The sequence below is a fragment of the Typopeltis vanoorti genome, chromosome 22, assembly GCF_054136105.1.
Source record: "Typopeltis vanoorti isolate ZY-2024b chromosome 22, IOZ_Tvanoo_1.0, whole genome shotgun sequence".
NCBI lineage: Eukaryota > Metazoa > Arthropoda > Arachnida > Uropygi > Thelyphonidae > Typopeltis > Typopeltis vanoorti.
Genome location: NC_143570.1, coordinates 49,251,701 through 49,267,976, shown reverse-complemented (window position 1 = coordinate 49,267,976; position 16,276 = coordinate 49,251,701). Strand labels below are relative to the sequence as shown.

Genomic DNA, 16,276 nt, shown 5'->3' with positions numbered 1-16,276 from the left:
ATTTGACAATACTTCCAGTACTTCAGATTACATGTAATCACTCGTATGCTTTTCCTTCATTTGAATCATGGCCAATTTCTTGATTATTAAAGAATTAGATTCGGAATATTTGAAATTTAATCCTAACATGCTCCTTACTTGGCTAGTAGCAGTCAATTTTCAGTGTCAGGTTTCTTAGCTACAACATGCTTTATATATTTCCTCGTACTTTTTGAGATTGCGTCATTTAAATAATCGACACTATGATTAGAAGCAATAGCAAGCATTTTAATGCCTCATACACTGGTTCAGTTAGAGTCCTCTAACAGGAAAATCTAACAATTTGAAAGGCACATTTTATTAGTAACTAACAATAAAGACATGAGAGACTGAGACATTTTAATGCAAATATTTCATTTCTTTTTTTTTTTCTCAGAAGGTGCTCCGAGATAGTTCGTTCCATTGTCTTCGCCGAATACACACACGATTACAAAGTTAATGAAAATTTCTGGCTGGTGCCTTTGTAAATGACAGCTCCGGGTTTCCTACGTAGCTTCCAGCTAGTTCAACATTGCAGTTCTGTTGCTTGCAATTGTATTTTGAATGCTTGTGAAAGTCAATTAGAGCAGTAATATTTACTTTCGTCTTTCCATATTTATACTTAGACATTCAACAAACAACTGCAATTAACAACAAACAACCAGTAAATCATTCCTGTCCGTCTCCGTAAATTTTAGAGGAGTTTAATGATATATGTATCGTGTAGTTACTACGTAACCTACACGATACGACAGAATTGGTACGTTTGAATAGAATTAGAAGTTTACAAACATTAGATTCTTTTCTTTCAACCAGAAGTATATTTTATTGGAGTGATTTCTGTCATAAATTGTGCTTAAAAAATTCCATGACAACACACACACACACAGCTTATAACTTCTCTATAAATAAAACTATTTCTATTTTATATCTCAATAAATATAAATTATCAGTATTTTTCTCCTTGTTAATAAATAAATATCTCTGCTTATTTTTTGTTATCATAATTCTTATACACACTGAATAGTCAACGAATGATATTTTCTCTACTTCAATCTTAAATTAATCTTAAACAGTCAATGAAATATATAATATTTTTCCAGCATTATTTTCTCTGAAGGAATATTTTTTGCTCTGAACTGGAAATCTCCGATCTTCACAAGAAGAATTAAATTGTTCCAATCGGAATGGATAAAAAATTCCCGATGACGAAAAATTTCTATCTGAAAACTATTTCAACCTATGAAAATTTCTGCAAATGATTTGTGTGTGTGTCAGAGGCAAATAAAGCAATCCACATTGTTTGCAAATGTATCACGTTCCACAGTCACTTTTCTTCCTGCTGAAAACAAGCTGCTAGTCTTTTTTTAGAGATGCGAACTAAAAAATAAAACCACGGCTAATAATGAAATTTTATCCTGCATTCCCGATATTGGTCATTTAATTTACTTAACTGGCGAATATCTTTCTGTAATGTTTCTTTTTACACATTTACAGTAAGTAAAAGAGAAACGAGGTCTGTAAGTCGTAATAAATATAACTGAATTACTTACCAAAGAACTATGATGTGATTAAACAAAGAAAATTCATTTCATGCATTCAAATATAGGAAGATGGTCTTCGTGTTTCACACCTAGAATAAAAGAGGTTTGGTTTGATATTAGGAGATAAATGTCCCGTATATATTATATGCAGTACTATTTTAAATGCTATCTACTAATAAAAATAAAATATATTATATTAAAAATAAACATTTCAATTATATTGTACTTTAAAAAATTAATTTTTAATGTTAAAATTGTTTAAATTATAAAAATGCCGAAAACATCTTTAATATGGAATATAATTTAAGTATAGTAAGTTGAATAGAGAACTCAGGGGCAAAAAAGGAATATATACTTAACGTATAACAGTATTTAGGAATACGAAATGGAGGAAATAGTTCATTATGAGAAAAACTGCAAAGTATACTCTATTTGATCACAAAAGAAACAAAGAAATTATGAAAGAATTAAACCAAGAATCAGTAATAGAAAAAATTAAAAAATATAAACATAAATGGATGGAACATTCAAAGAATGAAAATAGAAAGATTACCAAAACAAGCCTGAAAGTACAAACCATTAGGAAAAAGAAAACCAGGACGTCCTCTTGAAAGATTCAACGATAACTTCTAGGCAGGAACAGGCCACTCTAGGCCTAAATCCTTGATACGCTTGATGATGATGAAGTTGAATAGAATGCAGAAACTTATCTCACACACATACATATATAATTTGTATATGTATGTGTACAAGCAGAGTGATCATAATCATATTCATTTAATCATAATCATTCATGATTATAATATAAAATTTTATCTGATCCCTTTTTAAATTGAATTTTTGATAATAACAATTGAAATATGATTCAAGCTTTTGGAAACACTCAAGACGTTATCTTAACAGAAGAAAAATATAGATTAGATGCTACGTAATACTAGAACTCTTTCTATACCATTTCCCCTTCTTTTTCCGAAGATTCCTGACTACTAGATATAAAAATAGATAAAGAGTAACAAGCAGGGTTTATTCTTTTTGATGAATTTGCAGTTCTTAACATCGCAACTCAGGGGCAAAAAAAGGAACATATCCTTAACGTATAACAGTATTTAGGAATACGAAATGGAGGAAATAGTCCATTATTCCCGCGCAAATCACGCCTGAAAATAGTATATTCAGCTACAGATGAGATGAAAGGTGAAGGTCACAACCAACCAGTTCCGAAATGTGACATATTAAATCTTCCTCTCTTAGGGTTGAAATCAAGTCAGATGTATTCATTCAGGTGTCCGCATTGTTATTTATTAATTTTTTTTATTTATTGATCAGTAAAGAAATCAACAATAATGATAACTCTGCACGGAATGACATTCTTAAGATAATCACATAAAATTGAATTGTATGCTTTGGGGGGGAGACATACTTATATTTTTGGCCATCCCAGATCTCAGTTATGATGGTTAATCGCTACTCTCCCGAATGTTCCATTTAAAATTAAGGCGTTAGTCAGACAATTGGAAATCATTATTCTCTTAGTACAGAAACAAAAAAAAAACTGTGGAGAGGATGGGTTAGGGGATCTAATTCAATTCCACAACTAAGAGGGATCTACTGACAGATCTTAGCCAATGATTCATCCGCTGGTTTTCATTCCAAAATATTTAGAATTCGCTGAATTATATTTCAATGAATTTGTACATTCTAATATAACTGTGTGCAGGTGTACAATTTGTGACCATATTTTTATATTACGAAAGAGCCTTTACTATCACGGATAACTGAAAAGGGAGGGATCCTAAATACACTGCAGAGGAGTAACTTGTTAAGCTTCTGCAGCAGCAGTACCATTTATTTAAGTACTTATACTTTTCAGACATTAGTACTATGTGCACCAGAAAGATTGACCATGCCGAAACGTGGGTCCATTTTTCTTGCACGAGCTCCTGCTAATTATTCGCGATTTCGTGATGGAACATATTTACTTATTCCATATATATCTATGACACCTTAAAATATTCGGAGCAACGGTATCATCGCCTTGTTTGACCACAAGATCAGTGAAACATTAGAAGGTCATAAAAGATCACTTGGAAGAAGTAGACGCTAAAAGAAATGGCACAAGACAAACAGCCTTGGAAATACTCGTGTCAGGATCCAAGTCTTGATTGCAATCAAAGATAATAATGAACGATTGTAACAGCATCCACAAACTTAAATGATACTGAAAGAAGCAATTAAGAATTTACCCTTGCTCGCAATTGAGACCTTCAACGAAATTTAACTACGAGTGGTTAAATTTAACATCGATGTGGTCAAAAGTCTTGAAGAATTCAAAGCGATCTCATGAGAGAAAAACCATTCTTATTGTAAGACATTATAATACTCGCAACAAATACTACTTATTGTATGCTTTAAGATATAGTAGTATTACGTGTTTAACCATGTGTTCCACATTATCAAATTTATTATTAGTAGTAATAGTAGTATTATTATATAAAACGTGTACATCACAAATTTCATATTTACTTTGTTTATAACTAAAACGTTTTTAGTTATAAACTTTCAATAACACTAAGAACTAAAAAATTTCATAATGACTAAGATATGTTATACTGTAATATGTAATATAATTTACCTTTTTAAAAATAAAATGTTAGTAAGAGTGGAGTTTATTCATTAATATACCTAAATAGCAACGTAAATCTTGCAGGCAAATAAGTATTATCCCCGAATACTAAACGAGTTTAATCACTTGTGCAGTTTAATATCTTCAGGATTAATTCATGTCCACGTTCAACACTAATTTGCATATTGGTCTCTCTCTGGAAATGATTACAATTCACCAAATTAATTCACTTAATGTGGTTAATTAAGTGAATTAATTTAGTATTTAGTAATTAAATAGCCATTAAATGATGAAAATACGCAATTTCCCCAATAATATCACATCTCATTCGAGGTAATTTGCTATACGTGTTCATCCCCACTCCACAGTTATCCGCGTTAAGGTGGCTGTGCGAACTGGCATTTTATGTCCTTGGAATACATTTGTGCTCTAACCACGTTTGGATGATCAAATTGATGTTAGTATTGGCAACAACAAACTTCAAGCCACACACATACACACACAGGGGATTAATCTTGAATTAATATATTCTTTGTTTAGTTTATAAATTAACAGAAATAAGATGTTAAGTTTACATTACTCTAAATGGAATTCAAATAATTTAATCTGAATCGGAAAGTATACTTTTAATCTCAAAGGCGTATTATCATTGTGGGCATTTTTCTTGGAGGGAAAACAAATTGCATTTTTAATGGTGAGGATTGCTCTGGAATATTTCTGAAATTAAAATTTATTCTTTTCTATAAATCACATTTAAGGCTTTGCTTCCCTGCTCATAAGAGAATAACTAATTTCTAAGTAGTATTTTAATATCAAACGCAGAATTATTAATTAGTTTAACAAACGCAAAATTCTGTTAACTTCAATAGGACTTATCTTTAATCTTCGGGGCAAGTGACATTATTATTGAAACGAGTACTTCCTCTCAGGGCAAATTAAGCCTTGTCACCATTTTTCAACGTGGGTATGGTATCCACGTTTGCATTTCCATCCGTATAAAATGATAGAATTAAGTGTTTCGGCATGTCATTATCTGCATTAACTACAGTTTCGTAACCTTATCAAGAATTACCGATTTGCAATAATGACGTCATCTTATTCTCCAGAGTTTTATTTTCTGTTACTACAGTTCTTCATTAAAAGAAACCTGCATTCTGGAACTTACTGAGAGAGAATATTTCTTGATGTCATTAATTAATCATGCAATGTTCTGCAGTGACATCAATAATTCATCCTTAAAATTCCAGCAGACAGTATAGGCCCCCTTTCTTGGGAGGAGTCTTCCGTAGCTAAGCAGTATTGATGATATCGTAAAACTTTAAATTTTCCATCCCAACAGGCTATCAAGCAAATGTAACTACACTAGTACATTCATGTTGCAAAGACCTGGGTTCGAATCCTCGCTGGGACAGAAAGAAACTTTCTAAGGTCTTATCAACTGAACGAGAGTTGTGCGGTATAACGAAAATATTACGGAGACCCGCCCCCTCTTGGAAACTTTTTTCAATCCCTAGGAAAAGAAACACTGTGCAGAAGAACATAATTAGCATTCATAATACATTTAGGAATGCATCTCCAAACCCACTTTTTGTGACCCTCTCCACGTATTTAATACCAAAAGGCTACACTTTTGAATTATCCTAATCGTTTAACCATATGATCACTTCTTTCCAAATCCGACTTGCAATTTACTTCTAAGTTAAATCGATTAAACACGTAAAACCAATCGGGTTGTAGGCTAGTTAGGACTTGTCGGTGGGATGACAAAATACGTTCCCTCAGTGGAGAAGAAAGGAACACACCTACCAGCCCTTCAATAATAATATAGTAACACTTATATTCTGTATGTATCAATGATATTAATCATTTTAATCTATCGCCATTAATTGACTATGTAGGTACAGTATTATGATGCGGTCGAATTTCGAAGTGTCTTTGATGGTGAAACACGTTGTTCTTCACTTCCTGAGATTGAAATGCTCTTTGTGATGAATATTTGATATTTCAGTGTATTCCGGTTTTAATAGGAAACATTCAACACATTGTCAGTCCAGTCACCATTTCTAATATAAATAAAAAAGAAATTCATATTTTCAGCGTTCCTCTCAATTCCGCTATATACATATTTCTCCTCTTCTATCAAAGAAACTCAAAGTTTTCAGTTTCTTTGAGAGATTCCAGATGAAACTAGTTTCATCTGGAATCCAAGCAAAAGTCATGCATATATTTTTTGCAGAGTTCTTGTTGCAGGTTGCTATGGAGACACGAACCGTCGTCTGAGCGATTTTGGTAGAGACGTTTTATGTTCTGTTCCTGCTCTGCAGATGAAGTTGATCTTTCCATCTTAATCTTGTATGTCCACGGTCACTTTCTGTAGGTTTATATTCTAGTGCTAATTTAGGAATCTTATTGTTATCTTTTAATTATGCCATTCATTCTATTGTAAATTTGTAGTCTTGCTTACAATTCTAAATCAGTATTGTAAATTGTGATATTATATTTTCTAAGTACATGAAGTCTGTAACTTGTTCTATTATTTTACTGGTAAGCAGAAGTTTGACTTTTTTGAATGGTGCTTTGCCACACATTGCCATAACTTTTGTTTCTGTTTCACAGATTTTCATTTAATTTTTTTTTGCTATTTCCTTTAAATAGTTATTAGCAATTTGTAGTTTATGTTCTGAATTTGAATTAGTACTTGATAACTTGCATAAAGTATTGTATTTAGTTGTATATTATTTGTTAATTTAACTTAATTACATCTTGGACAGTTGTTTATCATTCTTTTAAGATTCTGTTTAAATAAATGTTGAATAGGATTGGGGATAAGCCACAGCGTTGTCTTACTCCTTTATTTATAGTTATAGGTCGATTAATGTTCCTTCTACAAATTTGATGCACATCTCCTGTATATACTCGTTTCATTGCTTTAATTAAGGAAGTATTTTATCTCTGAAAAATATTACGTGTTGTAGAGAGGTGAAGTTTTGGTATGGAGTTCTAGAAGAGAGGAGTATTATGCAACTTTTTAATCTGAGGTCATTTGCCATGTGTGGTGGTAATAACGAGATTGCTTTGTCCAAACTGCAGATGAAATCTACTTTTGGTATCTGTTCAGGTGTTATAGCAGAGTTAAAACCTTTTTTGAGGATGGCGATTTCAAGTTTGTTTAAACCTGAAATTACGTCTTGTAATATTTTCCAGAGTAAATTTCTGTTCAAGTTATCATACCCCTTTTCTATTTACTGTGGCATTGTGAAATATGTATCTGTGCACCTCTCCATCATCTTAAACCACACTGTTCTCTTTCTAAATAATTTTCTGCATATTTATTTAGCCTGTTCTTTAAGATGTTTGCATATAGTTTAGAAGTTGTTATTAAGAGAGTAATGTCTCTGTAATTTCCACATTAGTGCTTGGGACTTTTTTGCGAGTATTTATTATTACTCCAGTTTCCCATTTTTTTGGGGATCTTGATTTCTCCAGACATTATTAATGAATTTAAGTAGGTTTTCTTTTAAACTATTATCACGAGACACGAACCATTTATTTAATATCTCTATTGCACGAAACGTAGATTTAACACTGATGTGTTATTTCTCTTATTAGAGAGGACTAACAATGTTTATTGTTAATCTCTTCAGCTAACAATTAAAACATTGTTAATTAGAAGCAAGTATGTCGAACTGGAGTTTGACTTAAATAATTCAGCCAGATAAACGTTTTCGCAAGCGTTTATATATATCATCTACTGAAGGCTGAAGATGAAAGAAAAAGTTTAATTATATCAATTATATACATAGTTTATTATTTCGGTTTCAACTTTTCCCCGGATAAAGTCCTCTTATGTGAGATATAGACCATTTTTTTCACCGTTTATATAAACGTATTTCTATTAATTTTACTTTATTAAGTAAATGAATAGAAATACGTTATAAAGAAATAGAATAGAAATAGCTTACGGGAATTATCAAAATCCAGTTAATCGACGATGGCGCTTATGCTACTGCAATTTTTATCTTCTTCTCCATGTAATCTCTAGGTATGGTCATCACTGTGTTCAATTAGATGTTATTAGATAGAGGTAAGGTGGTATCGGAGCCTAAACTACCGTACAACAAAACGACACACACACGCCGGCTTTCACCATTTGTTGGGGATTTTCTTAAGGTTATAATATACGCCAATGTTATTTCTTTCTTATTGTATTCATAACCCAATGAATTTTAAACTAAATACACTCTTAAGTGGAAATAAATTGTCTACTGCATTTCTGGAAAATAGGGGAAAGGATTGACTAGAAAGACTTTCATCTTCATTGCCCCCAGGTACCAGTCTGTTGTGTGTGGGTGGGGGGAGATGGGTTGGAAGTGATCGATGAGAGAGAGATATGTGCTTATTGTCTCCTGAGTGTTTCCCCAGTCGTGTAGAAAGTGGGAATGTTTTTGTATCCCTTAGTCTTGGGGGGGGAGGATTCCCTGTCACTTGCGGGTGCATCCATTATTGTAGGATGAAGGTGAAAATTTCTATATGTATAATATTTTTGTGTGGTAGACAGAATGGTTGAGTTTTCAGTTTACCTAGTATTGTTTTGGGTTAGGAACCATTATCATGTTCACACAAACAATACATCTCTAAAATGAACTACCAGTCATAACTACGAAACGGTCAACCAACCAAAGGAAAACGAAATTCTCGAATCTACTTTTAAAAACGAAAAACAACAAAAATAGATCTAAAAACAAATAAAACCACGACCAAAAATTGATTCTCGAAATTAAATTGGAAATAACACAGTGAGAAACACAGAATCAATTTCGAATCAATCATAGGTAGAAAAACATCAAAGCACACACACTACAGGAAACACAAAAGAGACATTTTTCTGCTCCTTCTTCAGACGGGAAGGCAAAGAGAATTTATGTTTCGGAAAAGGAAATCTTTAACCTGTTCACACAAACAATACATCTAAAATAAATCACCCATCGCAACTACTGAAATTATAAAGCATGTAGAGGAAGACGAAAATTTCAAATCTACTTTCCAAACAACAGTACATCTTTAAAAAATAAAACCACGAAATAAAACAAGCTACATATTCCTTTTCATGCAGGGAATTCATTCCTACTCACCCTACACAACTAAGAAAACGATGACGGTCAAACGAAACACAAAAGGAAATATTAAAATTGATTCTCCAAATGAAATAGTTCGCACATGCATGTGTAAAAAACCACACCAATATCCATATTTTGTTTTATTTGAACTCTGTTGTAGAGAATAATTCGATGAATAATTCTAAAAATAAATAAGCGATTTTTATAACTAGTATTAAATTTTAGATGGTTAGATTATTTCATATAACAATGTTCAGAAGTCCTTAAATAAGAGAAAAACATCTTTCTCATAATGGTAAAGACAGAAGAGGGAGTTGTTTCAAATCATGTTAGATCTTAGTTGCGCTGACAATTGGTTTAGGCCCATTTAACAGGAATAAAGCTTTCCAATTTATCTACAGGGATTTCTCTGAGTAATCGAGTTTCTAAGCATAATAATGACATTACAGAATTTCGGTGCTTCGAAACAGAATTTAAAAGTGTCTTCATTTTGCTAAGATCGGCCACAAACTGACAACATTACGTTCGTGCTATAATCAGTAGTTGTTACCGGTTATTACCGGATTAAATTAACTGGAGCATCATACGTATCCACGTAGTAGGATTGCGTACCACAACACATTCCTCTTTCTCCGTGACGATTGATTTATTATATGCTTTGTATTCCCCCCCTCTCCCACGTACAGTTTGCTTATCTCAAATACCCTAAGTATAGACACACATCACTAGCGTGCCCGATAATCTACAACTTCACAGCTGTTATCACCTCTACTGTAAAGTCGAAAAAATGTTTGAACTTTATGGGATTTTGATGGCGCAAATGTCGACAAGACCTTGCTTACTGGAGCGGGTTTTCCAAATTGCACGCTGAAAGATCGTAATGAATTTTTAATGATTAATTTATTGGTACAACAGAAGTATCTTCAGAAAAGAGAATTTCCTCGCTTGGATTCGGATTAAAGAAATGTACACAACCTCACCTGCAGGTTCCCCTTCAAACGTTTAATCTGATTTTATTCTTCCTTCTTTACTACAACGATGTAATACTATCTTCAGCAGCTACAGTGCAATATTTTGGCTTCATCTTCTGGAATTTCAACAAATTAAAGAAGCCTTTTTCAATTAAATTTAGAATTAATCTCAGTTAAGTATGGGTAGCGAGGAGTGCTTATTATACGAATAGAAAACAAAATTTAATTTTTTGTTTGTTTGTTAAGTGAATATAACAATTATTCAGGCACGGGAAAATACCGTGTGATTTTTATCATTGAAGTATGGTCGTACGTGTTACTAGATTAAGGGTGTGAGTCATACACGACACTGAAAACGCGATGCAGTTGCTGATTGTTTACCTCGACGAAGTTGTTTACCGTTTTTTGAATTTATTCGAGCATCCTTCAGGGGTCACCTTGCAAGAGAAAAGATCCGTTTCATGTGGAGGAAATTCATTTCCGCTCATTAAATGCCTTTATTTTCCTTCTCTCACGCATCCGTTTTGTAATTGTCATTTTTTCGTTCCTCTACGTGAAGGAAATCGTTGCTGTCGGTAAGCTGATTAAAGACGTTTATCGGTTTCGCCCGAATATGTCGTGTGATTAGTGAAAAGGTAAGCTTCAAAGGAGCTGCAGTAATTTCAACTAGCTTCCGTTCGTTAGGATTCTCATTCATTCCTCGTCCCCCGTGAAAGAAGAATGAATTAAACATAAAACTATTTAAACAATTTAAAAAATCGGGAATAAAATATACGATGAACTCGTATTGAGACATAAAAGATTACAAAAAAGAAGCAGAACAAGCGATTTACGCGAATGATCTTCGATCAACCCGTCCTCTCCTCAGTAGCCTGCACAGTGTACTCACTCTTGTGGCTTATTTACCCGGATTTTTACCAACTTCACCTTGAAGCCCTTTTGGAATAATAAGCTGCACAGTTCAGGTGATAGCATCAATCATAAACGCCCCAAGACACTTTAATAGCCACATTAAAACAAACAAAAGCAAATCATGAACTTATGCGTTACGAGTAATGCAGGAACTGCCATCTAGGACTGCTTTATTATGTAGTAAACTACCTTACTTGGTTTTTTTATTCATTAACCGAATGGGGATGTAAAACGTTCAGAGCGTGCACTTCCTTCCGAAGAGAATAGTAACTAAACAACCGGAACTATCTTTTACAGTATCAATAAATTATCTGAGAGCCAGGAAATTACGAGGGAGGATAATGGATTCTGTACTGCATGAATTCTCTCTCTCTCTCTCTCTCTCTCTCTGGGATAAAATATGCTCTAACCGATAAATAAGAAAACTTTTTTTTTATCCTTCTTCCCTCGTCTGAGGGCACAGATTAATAAGATGTAAGAGGAAAGGTGTTCTACTTCACAGTTATAAACTACTACTCACAGATGACTTAAAATATCTTCTAACTACTGTCGTAAACGTGGACCTAACCCCCTCGAGCATATCTGTATTATGCGATACTAGCAGTCGTTAAAGAAAAAAAAATCGCAACGACGCGCATGACGTTGTTGAGTAATTATTGTTACAAGAATATACCAGAAAGCTGTTTTTTCAAAACAATTAAAAGTACTTTGCTTTATTAGTCAGCAGTAGCAAACAGCGTTGTAAGTGATTGGATTTGTAATGAATTAACCAATAAAGTGCTTTCAGTATACGTAGTTCAAAAAGCTGAAGAGAACAGCAAAGAAAACTGGAGTATTTTGGACAATTTAATAATTGTTGATTAAAACGCCTTAATATATTAGTTGAATTTCAAATAACCTTTTGAAATTTTACAAGAAAGGATGAATAAATATGTAAATTACCATTACAAATTATTAAAAAAAAACAGAATTTCAAGCGTAAAAAACAGTTCAGTACATTCGAAATGAAACTGCTCTATCTAAACTAATAAAATTACAGAAACAAAGCTATTATGGAATATTTTTAGAAATTATCATAAGGTAAATGATAATAACTTCTTTCTTAAATAGTGTCTTCTTTATATCACCGAATACCCTTATGCTGATAACTTTGTACCAAAATAAATGAGAATTCATTGTTCACACATATTGTGAACAATGAATTTAACTAGTTTTCAGTAGAAATTTGATTCGCTGAAAATCCTTAAAATTATCTTTGCTAAGTAATTATTTCCCCTAAATAAACAGGATTCTAGAAAGATATAACTTACCTCCTTTCGGCCGAATGCAACTGAAAACCCGCCCCTCTCTCTCACTTTGTTTCTTAACAGGTTATTTATCTATAATGAAACAAATACATGCACTTTAATTATGCAGAAATAATATCATTAATAATTCATTCTTTAATTTAAAAATTACCAAGTAGATACATTAAAAAACTAATTCGTGTAAGTTAAATTGTATTGAATTTATTCAAGTTATCGAATAGGAACGACACAAACAACACGCAGTCATTTTTGACATTTATTCGGTGTACTTGCACTCGACCCGTATCCAGTGCCATCTGCAAAGCGCAAAAAATATAATCATGAAAATTGAGTGTACGTTCTGTGGAATTTAAAAGAAGCGACAAAAAATTACACACTTGGTATGATTGCAAGAAGATTTCTCCCCTTTTGGGAGAAGGTAAGTCTAGAATTAGCAAAGAAGTTCGAGTCATTAATTTTAACACGTGTTTCGTTTAGACATTATCCACGTTAATAGTAATGTGTAGAACACGGTAAGCATGCACTTACACTGGAATAGGGAAAGGCTACTATGTGTGTGTGTGACGTCATTTAGCAATCTTTTTCTGCAGCCACAGTAAGCTTTGGATACGGTGAATTATATGTACTTCCTGATGGCTAACGACAAGGTGATAGCCGAATCAAGTGTTCTGTAGGTTTTAGATGAACTTTCATATAATAAAGTAAAGCGTTTCGAGTAATCGTAGCGCAAAGAAGTAACTTTTTTAACTCTTCAGCAAATTCTTCCTCGATTTGAGAAAGTTTTCTTCACCTTCTAGGAGCTATGAAACGGAGGGAATATCGGAATATCCCTCTTCGTATCCGAAGGATGGTATAACATCGCTACCTAATAAATGGAATACGTTATTTATTTTTAAAAAAAAAAACATCTGCCTATAGGCATCGAGTTGAAACATATTTAGGTAAACACCTAAATATGTTTCAACTATGTGTTCCAAGATGACTTCCAAAATGAACGTTTATACGTAGACGTGTTCCAATATAAAGTTTAATGTGGCTGTTTGCAGGTGGTGGTGTTCCAACATCAAAATGTTGAGTTTCGTCCAAAATCATAACACAGTACTTTGAATTAATATTATACCTTTCAAGTTTGACACTGTTGCTTTAATAAAAGGTTACCGTCGTATAACTAACAAAGAATCAAAAATGGCACCGATAAAATTAATACAATCACTTTCCAAACTTCCTCTTGTCGTAACATAAGTTCGCTGACCTGAAATGAAGAAGCATTCCTTAAATTAAGTTTTAATTTCTTTATGGCCATCATCAAAGGGCCATTAACTAAACTAAATCAGAATTAACAGCGTGAGCCGTAACACAGGAAGAAGATAAAAACAAAAAGAAGGTATTGTTCTAAGTGACTCGAGTAAGTACATCCTGAAGTATCCGGAAGTGGTAGGCTTGGCTCTTAAATTATGTTTGAATATACCTGTAAAGAGTAAATCGGGAAGGAAATAAGCAAGTAGTTTAGCTAATCTTTACCAAAATAGCGGTCAGTTTTTATAGTACATTTTCCTTTTTATGCTTAACCGATTCCAGCTGTTCCCATAGTTATATATAGGATTCAGATCAGGTCATCTAACCTTTTCACTCCCATTACCGCAAATTGTATTGCCATATCCGTGGTAGTATATCGTTATCATGCTAGTACTCAATTGATTTCTGTGGATTATTTTGGACACAGGACCAGAATGCGGTGTTCAGTTTCGTGAAATCACGACGAAACAATCCATTCTAAAATAGCAAATATTTGCACATAAACCACAGTCCCCACACTTTTTAATGCGAATGTCACCCATGAAAAGCTGTGCAACCCAACCGATCGTACATTTTAAAGCACGGTGCGCAGGCTAAGGTTAGATAACTGTTTCCTAGATCTAAAGATTACACATGGCACTTTTCCATTCCACTTCACCGCTTGGTGGTTGGAGAACAGATGCACTGTCCACTCGGTCAACCAGCACAGCATTATTGAAATGCTTTAAGTGTCTGACACTTTATAAACGGGACAAAATTTGGACAAGTAAATAACGTTCTCCTTACAGTCGCTATACATAAACATGTTTACTCGGTACCATAGCTTTATACGGTCTACTGTATAACCACACTGGACATGTCCAAACCAAGCACTATTTAGGGGATATATTTACTTGATCGTTTCATACGTTTGTTATCAATGCCTTTCATGTTCATTTTTAATGTAACTAGAGTTAATATTGAATGTTCTAACTCTGCTACGATCGTAAAACCTGACTGATGACTAGTATGGCCCCCACGCTAACCGGATCTAAGTGAAGTTTTGCAACAATAGTGTTCCATTAGTGGAACATCTTTCTGCAAATATAGATATCCATTAACGATACATGCTGACTGATGTTTATTCATTCATGAACGTTTTGTCGGTGTTGATTGTGTCATATGGAGGTTGCCAGGCTGTGTTCACAGTTTGAATTTCTACTATTACAAAAAACTCTAAACCATTTGTTTATTTTACAGATGATGAAAACGACAGTTAAATTCTATTGCACGATATAATTCATTTAATTATTTTATTTGTTGACTAAACTGACAGAGATAAATTCGATGATCAACGCTCAAGGAATGTATTTGAAACTAATTAGTTTCAGTAATAAGCACTGTTAACTGTAGAAAAAAATAAGAGCGCATAACGAATTTCTGTTTTTAGAAAACCATATTTAGAATATCATTTTGGGAGATTCTAGGAAGTAGCGAATTGAATAACCTGAAAACACACAAATGCGCCATGTTTAATGAAATTAATTAAAAAAATCTCATATAAGGTAATTTTTAATGCCTGTCGTATGAAGTCAGAATGTTATTTTGCTGAAATAATTTATTTCTTGGATGTTTGACATCGGATATTCAAAATTGCTTTATATTCTGCATTAAACTCTATTCTCATACCTTAAATAAAAAGAAACGGTGTGTGTGTGTGTGTGAGAGAGAGAGAGAGAGAGAGAGAGAGAGAGAGAGAGAGAGAGAGAGAGAGAGAGAGAGAGAGAGAGACAGACAGAGATACAGACACAGAAAGAGAGACAGAGAGCGACAGAGACAGAAAGAGAGACAGAGAGAGAGACACAGACACAGAAAGAGAGACAGAGAGCGACAGAGACAGAAAGAGAGACAGAGAGAGAGACACAGACAGACAGAGAGAGAGAGAGAGAGAGAGAGAGAGAGAGAGAAAAGAAAACAAGTACACGGAGAATTGAAAACAGTGATCGAAACAAATAAGAGAGTTCGTTATGTTTGAAATGATTTTACTCAATTTTTTAACCTTAAGATTCACTCCCTCCGGAATTGAAATGGAAAGGCAACGGTCGGAATGAGTTTCTCACTGAACAGCATCAAAATAAATCCACTTTTTTTGTGCGCGCACGAAATGATAAGTTTGTGAAAACAATAGATAAATTAGCTCGTCGGGCGCATTAATATTCTAGGGGACACCGAATATCATTTTTAAACGGAGGATCTTTCATATAGTTCAAAAGCAATCCTACTTAGAGTCATCCCCGCTGCCGTAAATAAATTCGGAGGCCATGTACTTCATCGAATCCTATTCAGTCTCCTTGCAGCTTCACGCTCCACTATGATTTTAAAACAACTTGCATTCGAAGCGAATGCTCCGATTCTTTCGTCCACGGAGTAGTCTTACAGATAGATCAACGTCCTTTCCCGTTATCGCCCATCGAATGCTAAGGCGTAATTAGGTTTGCTCTAGCGTCCC

The 16,276-nt window shown here is 33.7% G+C and overlaps 1 long non-coding RNA gene across 6 annotated transcripts in view; it reads right to left on the bottom strand.

The window, feature by feature from the left end:
* The window catches only part of LOC150094407 (uncharacterized), an 849,964-nt gene that overhangs the window by 722,885 nt on the left and 110,803 nt on the right, over window positions 1-16,276 (bottom strand). For all 6 annotated transcript variants that reach the window (XR_016550250.1, XR_016550249.1, XR_016550254.1 and 3 more), the window contains exons 2-3: window positions 12,496-12,564; window positions 1,572-1,651 (exon numbers count right to left, since the gene is read on the bottom strand). This is a non-coding gene — a long non-coding RNA (uncharacterized LOC150094407). The remainder of the gene's footprint in view (window positions 1-1,571; window positions 1,652-12,495; window positions 12,565-16,276) is intronic.